The sequence below is a fragment of the Eumetopias jubatus genome, unplaced genomic scaffold (assembly GCF_037043125.1).
Source record: "Eumetopias jubatus isolate StellerSeaLion01/CBP00866 unplaced genomic scaffold, mEumJub1_p1.0 scaffold_3, whole genome shotgun sequence".
Lineage (NCBI taxonomy): Eukaryota > Metazoa > Chordata > Mammalia > Carnivora > Otariidae > Eumetopias > Eumetopias jubatus.
The window spans coordinates 52,776,878-52,784,883 of NW_028274809.1; the positions used below are offsets into that span (position 1 = coordinate 52,776,878).

Below are 8,006 nucleotides of genomic sequence, written 5' to 3' on the forward strand. Positions count from 1 at the left end.
TGATAAAGTTAGTTCTGTATAAGGATAAATGGCTTATAAACTTCCAGCCTCTGTTTTAGAGCCTGGCGTATAGTAAAAACTATATGTGACTGCATTGAACAATAACAAAAAAGACAATGATTAATTATAAAGCTCTTTAAATTCATCACTCTCACTTGATTTGAAAGAATTATCTTCATCAACCTTCTTTTCCTATCCAAATCTTACCCACCACTCATGATCATCAAGTAGCACAATTGTTATAAAATCTCCTGATACATCATTTCCAAGAAGTGGTTATTTCCTCCTTGAAACCACAGCACTTTCTTGGTATCTCTGTCATGATACCTGTATTTTCTTTTTATTTTAGTAATTTATATACAGATCTTATCTCTTTTTCTATTTCATCAGTTTCTTGAGGACAAGAGCTAAATCTTTTTCAACTTTGTATTCTACACATCTGTCTAGCATAATGGCTGACATGTAGTAGATGACCAATAAATATTTATTTAATAAATGCAGGAATGCGTCATTATGCTCAGACATCAGTTGCTCTAACAACTCATTTGCAAAATCCTAGGTCCCAGGATAATAGCCTTGTCATATCCTGGGAGCAGTGAAGCACAAACTTTTGGGAAAGCTCACATTCTTTTGGATTTCTGTGGTCATGTAGTCTATCACGTTTTTTACCTAGAAGAAGGTAGGCTCATGCACTTGTATGTCAAAATGGATTTATCCCTAAATGAATACACCATAAGCCAAAGAGAAATTTTTATTTTCTTGAAATTATTTTAAGTTTAAAATTAAAAATTTCTATAGATTTTTTCTTTCAATTATCAAGCAACACTAGGAGAGAGAGACATTTAGGGCTATTATTTATATTCACATGTGCATATACATGTATATGTATATGTATATATACACATACATTATTTTTAAAGATATCCGGAGATAAAACTCCATAGCTTTTTGCAGATTATGTAACACTAACCATCTTTATGATTAGTAAGTTCTTTATGTTAAACTAATGTTTTTAATGTACTTTTGTTCAGATTCAGGATGAATAATCAAAACTGCTTGTCAGCAGTTTTCTTATTTCCTTATTTCTACTTTTCATTTATTTGAAGACAGTTATTAATTTGTCCCTAGTTAAGTTAATGTGGAGACTACATAGCTTCACTTTTTCTCATTATGTGCACCTTATTTTCCATCTTATTATTTAATAAGTCCACTGTTGGCCATTTCCAATTTTTATATAGCCTTCTTAATTTGTTTTAGGGAGATTTTATTATAGTGCATTAAATAATTATCCAGCACCAGTATTTCTTATAATTTTCTTTCAAATTTTCTAGGAATATTTAATAATTAACATAATTTATAAATTTTAAAGGCCAATTTTTCTTTGCTAAAATGACTTTCTATTTTTTTAGTTGTTCGATTCCTAAATCAAAGTATTAGATAGAAGAGAACCATAGCAATTATTTTGTAAAAAACCATATTTTTGAGTTAAAAAAATGTCTTTAAACACCAATCCATAATGAAGGTTAATTAAAACTGTATATTTTTCCCTTAGCTATCAACAACTAGTTTTGGCATAGATTATTGGATTTATAATTAGATGTAATTTGACTTAATTAGTTGGCTATAGCTCTTAATTATGGTATACCTTTTCCCATTATGGCCACTGTAACAGCAGCTTAGGATAAACATTGATGATCCCCCCTGCCAGTGGGACTAGCTCTATCCCTTGGGTTATTTGTGTGATAATGAGAATGAGATTTCAGGAGCGTGACAGACGGTCTAGGCATGAAATACTGTTTTGGCACAGCTCCCTTCAGTGCCTTTCAAAAATGGCAGCTTATTCTATGAAAAAAAGAAAAGTTTCATGTGGATTATCATCATTTTGGTGAGGTTTTCTATTGGGAGGAGTCAAAGGGAGACTTAGGCAAATATTACAAAAACAAAAACAAAAACAAAAACAAAAACCAAAACTGGGAAAGTCAAAGTCAAGTACTGTTAGAAATTTCCTGAGATCTAAAATATTAACATGAGTTAACTAAATGTACTTTGCTGAATAAAATAAGTCACATGTATGCTCTGAATCCCTTTGTTTAAGAATTCCATGATGCTATTTCAGGCTCACTCCCAAAATCTATTCTTAAAAGGGATACGAGGAAAGAATGTGGTGCCTCAGGAAGCTAAAATAAAGCAAGTTTGTATGTTTCCTATGAATAAAGTTGAAGTGATAGTAATCGTCAAAGAAAACATTTTCAGAGGAATCAGAGAAGAACAGTCCTCAGCTGTTGAACACTCACAAATGTTAGATGTAAGAGCACAGATCCAATGAGCCACAAAAATAGTTTGGTGTTGAAAATAAAAGATACCCACACAGATTATATGGTAATTTGGTACCACTTCTCTTATTTGCAGACCAAATCATTCTTAGTCCATTTCATAATAGCCAATTACAGGTTACTCAAGGGACATGGATCATGCAAATCAGCTCATATTTCACTGAGTGACTGTTTCTCGTGTGTTTTGAGCTATTATCTTCATTACAGTGCAGCACATGAATCCAACTCATCTGTACTGTAATTGCTATAAATCAAGCATTCGTTTGCCATTATTTATTGCCTACTATAAAGAGTTTTAATAATATTTAGAGGGCACTGCAATAAAAGCAATCATTTATTGTGTCTGCTTACAGGGTCACTCAAGGTTTTCAACAAAAGCCAATGTCATTTCCTAATCTTTTAATATTCATAAGGTAACATCACTTGCAAATGGTACATTATGATTTATAAACATTTCCTGGCCGGGAACATAAAAGCATCATTATAATTCCTTCCCAGGAAAAACAGTCAGATTCTGTGAGGCAAACAGCAACATAGGATACCATGGCCCTGTGTTCTTAACCGGATCTTGTTTCTCTTTGTCCACTGCTCTTGATCATGCCACTTAAAATCAGGGGCTAACTATAAATTACAGAGGCCTTGTCAGAGTTCTTCTGTAAGAGATCTGTGTTAGTATTTAAGAAGGAGGTTCTGACTTTTCGTCTCTCATCTCGGTCATAACAGAAGTGGCATGATGTAGTAGACAGCTCTGAGGAAGAAGCCACAGAGACCTGGGCTCAAGTTCTATTTACATCAATTACCACATGTGTGACCTTGGACAAATGAGTTAATCTATATAACACCTGTCTTCTTTCATGTAAAATGGAAATAATAATACTTGGTCTACCTATTCAAAGAATCTCTGCAAGGATTATATGAAAGCCACTTGTAAAGTATAAAGCAATCCAATTATTAGGTGTAAGCACAACCTTCTTGTGAGAAAGGTAGAGATAATTTTCCTCCAGAACACCCTTTGTAAAATCATAAAGGACTGAAGAAATATCTTAGTTTGTACTTCTCTAGAAAAACCATGGAATCTCAGTTGTCAGGCACTTATATCGACTATCCATATCAGTGTTAAATTTTGTCTACCACATCCCTAGACTTTGCTTGGGCATCTCCAGTGATAGGCAACACATTGCTCTTGTCAGTAATGTACTAAATCTGATAGTTCTCCCTAATTCAGTGCTACAGTCTATTTTATTTTGGGACAGACACAACAAGCCCAGTGTCTCTCTTCTTTATCAGTCTCTCATATATTTGAAGACAAGCACATGTCCTTCCCAAGTCTTGTCTTTTCCATATGAAACATTTCCAATTCTTGCAATAATTTTTTATGAAACTTGATTTCAAGTTACTGGTATATCTGAGTCAATGTATTCTGAACAATTAACTTGATCTGATTAAACTTAATTCAACTCTGTGAAAAAATACTGAATATTTACTACGTGCCAGAGATGTGCTAGATTTCAGAGATATAAAACTGAACAAGGTATAATGAGTGCCCCCTCAAGTGGCTCCTATTCTAACCCAGCCAACCTTCATATTTATTACAACACAGTCAACTGAAATATACTGAACACATACTCTATGCCAAGCTCTTTGGCACGGCCTGGGAATTCAGCAGATGAATTCTGCCTTCACCAAGCTTTCATTTTTGTGGGGGAGTAAATACAGGTAAAGAGTCATTTGTAAACAAGTTTATTTAGGTGAGGGAGGAAAGACTGTTTTAGAAAGAAGGAAGAAAAACAAACTAAGGTTTCTAGAGGGGAGAGGGGTGGGGGATGGGTTAGCCTGGTGATGGGTATTAAAGAGGGCACGTTCTGCGTGGAGCACTGGGTGTTATGCACAATGAATCATGGAACACTACATCAAAAACTAATGATGTAATGTATGGTGATTAACATAACAATAAAAAATTAAAAAAAAAATAGAAAGAAGGTAGAGTGTCGTGTCCTTGAATGCACAGACCCCATTTCTATCTGGTTCCCTTGAAATCCCTAGTACCTAGCAAGTGCTTAGGACATATTATGCATTCATGCCATTTTCAGGACTCTTATTTAGCCTAGTATGAGTTCTCGGTGGAACCCCACTTCCTGCCCCCACACTAAAAACAGGAAAGGGGATATGAGCCCACTTCTAATATCCTCTCCTGGATAACAGCTGCATTCCTAACTGGAAATTAGTCTTCATATAAATTTAGAAGGTGATTTGGGAATAAAGAAAAGACTTTTTGGAGAGTTCTCCCAACTTGATGGCTGGGATATACTGAGCACTCATGCACATTAACTGAGACTGATGCATTGGCCATAATAACACACAGGCTACTCTGGACACTGATGCTCAGGAGGAGGATGGGTCTGTACACCGAAAGTGACTACTCTAAACACACACTCTAAACACAACTGATTGCTCCAGACCTTCCTAACAGTGGTCACAATCACAACTTCTAACATACCAATTCTCTCAGACAGATACACTATTTCAGAGCTTCCACCCTGGAGGGCAAACAGACCACCATGGGCTGTGGATCACCTAGTCTTACCAACTAGTCCCAGTACTCTAGGCATCCCAGGGAGATCAGGATGAGATCATTTGCAAGGCCCAAAGTACTATCTTCTAGCTAGCCATATAATATACTTCTATCTGATAAAATACTGGCTCTCTAAGGATCCACAGAATATTATTTCCAATTATAACTCCAGTCACTGAATGGATCAGCACCTAATGATTGTGTGACCGTCACCAACTCTTAATTTGTAATTAACATCAGTGACCAAGACCTTTTGATTATGACTGCTAATGAGAATGCTGTTTCTTAGTATTTCTTTACCTACTCTTTCTAAAATTAATTTCAGCATGAAGACAAAGTGTAACATTAAAAAATTCTATTTTTAGCTTATTATTAAACATAAATATACATATCAAAATCTAATTATTTTTGAGACTCACAAAGACAGACTTTTAGACAAAAGTGGTTTTTATTTTCTGATGTCTGTATTTAGTTGTGGTCAACTCTAAATTGTTCTCTCAAGAATATGCTAATTGGATTTTTTTCCTTCCTTCCCTCCGTTCTTTCTTTCTTTCTTTCTTTCTTTCTTTCTTTCTTTCTTTCTTTCTTTCTTTCTTTCTTTTCTCTTTCTTTCTTTCTTTTTCTTTTTCTTTTTCTTTTTCTTTCTCTCTCTCTCTCTCTCTCCCTTCCTTCCTTCCTTCCTTTCTTTCTTTCTCTTTCTTTCTTTCTTTCTTTCTTTCTTTCTTTCTTTCTTTCTTTCTTTCTTTCTTTCTGTGGGACACTTCACAAATTTGCATGTCATCCTTGTGCAGGGGCCATGCTAATCTCTGCAGTTTCAATTTTAGTATATGTGTTGCTGAAGCGAACACTGATTACTGGATTTCTTAAGTGCTATATAAAAGAACATTTTTCCTCAGCTTAAAATGAAATATTGAAATATATATGAATAAATACCTAAATGTGCTAGGCACTAGGAAAAAGTTATGCAACATTGGGTATAGCCATGAGATAGAATTTTCACCAAAAATGTGACAAATATTTACAATTTGATAACATACAGGCCTACCCTATATACCCTACAAGGACTAAGTGCAACACAGTGTTGTTGTTTTGTTTTGTTTTTTAATTTTATTTTGTTATGTTAGTCACCATACATTACATCATTAGTATTTGATGTAGTGTTCTATGATTCAGTTTGCGTATAACACCCAGTGCTCCACGCAGAACGTGCCCTCTTTAATACCCATCACCAGGCTAACCCATCCCCCCACGCCCCTCCCCTCTAGAATCCTCAGTTTGTTTCTCAGAGTCCATAGTCTCTCATGGCTCGTTCTCCCCCTCCGATTTCCCCCCCTTCCTTTTTCCGAGGGAGACAAACCATTAAGAGACTCTTAATCTCAGGAAACAAACTGAGGGTTGCTGGAGTGGTGGGGGGTGGGAGGGATGGGGTGGCTGGGTGATGGATATTGGGGAAGGTCTGTGCTATGGTGAGTGTTGTGAATTGTGTAAGACCGATGAATCACAGGCCTGTACCTCTGAAACAAATAATACATTATATTATATGTTAAAAAAAAAAAGAAGATAGTAGGAAGAGAAAATGCAACACAGTTTTTACAGCTATATCCTGACCTACCAACTCTACATTTGTAAATTCATACTAAAAACTATAAAGAGATATGCAATGATTTGGCTCTAAGAATATATATAACATTCTTGCTTATAGTATCAAAAACTTGAGAAAAACTTATTTATATAGATTATTAAAATTAATGTTGGGAGTCTCTATCAACATTCTTTTCAGCCCTTAAGAATATTATAGATGAATATTTATTGGCATGAGAAAATAATTTATTGTTCATTTCTTAAGAATAGGTTATAAGAAATTATATAAAGTTTAAATTTTTATAAAATAAAATTACATGTATCTATATACATAAGATGTAATTCTAAGGCCAGACACTGAAAGAGTAACATGGTTTATCTTTGGGTAGTGGATACTATGGGTTGTTTTTAAAAATTTTGTCTTGACTTTTCTTTATTTTTCACTTTTATTTTTAATGCTAATGAAGGTTGTAGTAGAAAAATAGCAGAGGTGCAGATTACCAAGCATCTTTAATATTCTGCAAAGGACCTAAAATTTTATTCTGGATGTAACAAAAATATTCCAGGTTTTTAAGGAAGGGAAGCAAAATGGTCAGATGAATAGCTGAGAAGATATCCAACAGTTGGTATCAAAGTTTCTCTAATCCGAGAAACTGTTTTTGTTTTTATATAAATAAAGATTTAGATAACTATTTCAAAATGGCAGATAAAGTCCTGAAAATAGGCCTGAAAAGGATAGGTAAACAAGGTAGAAGCAAAACCACTCCACATAAGAAATGATCAGGAAGGTAAAGATGAGGGATATCAGAGAAGACAGGGGGCACAGTGAGACTAGAGGAGAGAGAAAACAAGAAATATTAGAGAATATGGCAGAAGGCCAGGATTGCATAAAATCATGTCTGGTGAGAAGTTTCCAGTGGTGGGGAGGCTGAAGTAATTTTTAGCACAGAAATATCAAACACTGCATTCTTAGTTGGTTCCAATGCTCTGATATAAACCTGCTCCTTCACCTACACCTTCAGTAAAGTCCAAGTTCACACAGGTCAGGATGGAGGTGTTTAAAGAATCAAGTGTTGGAGCCATAAAGGCCAGTCAGTGAGTGTTATTCAGAGAGACCTGAATCAATGCTCCATTTTTCAATTTCTGTGGGAACTTGGGCAAATGTCTTAATGAGATGCTGCTCTACAAAAATGTCAGTAAATATTATTTATTGACTGCTAACCATGTGCCAAGAAGTATTCTAAGGGGTGTTACAGGTATTTCTTCACTTAATCTTCAAGATAACCGCGTAAAGGTATAATCTATTTTATTTATACCCTTCAAGATAACCGCGTAAAGGTATAATCTATTTTATTTATACCCTCAGTGTGCCTCAGGTGAGAAAACGAAGGCACACTGGGGTTAAATGACTTATTTGAGGTCACGGAGCTTGACAGTGAAGAAGCTGGAATTTAAACCAGTTATTCTAGTTCCAGAGCATGTACTTTGATCCACCCATGTTCTACTGCTCTTCGGAGACT

General features: G+C 35.1%; 1 non-coding gene across 1 annotated transcript; it reads right to left on the bottom strand.

Moving 5' to 3' along the window:
• Positions 1–5,651: 5,651 nt before the first annotated feature.
• On the bottom strand, positions 5,652–5,753 carry LOC114226158 (U6 spliceosomal RNA). Its single transcript, XR_003612689.1, has one exon. It is a non-coding gene; the product is annotated as a U6 spliceosomal RNA (small nuclear RNA).
• Between the last annotated feature and the right edge of the window lie 2,253 nt (positions 5,754–8,006).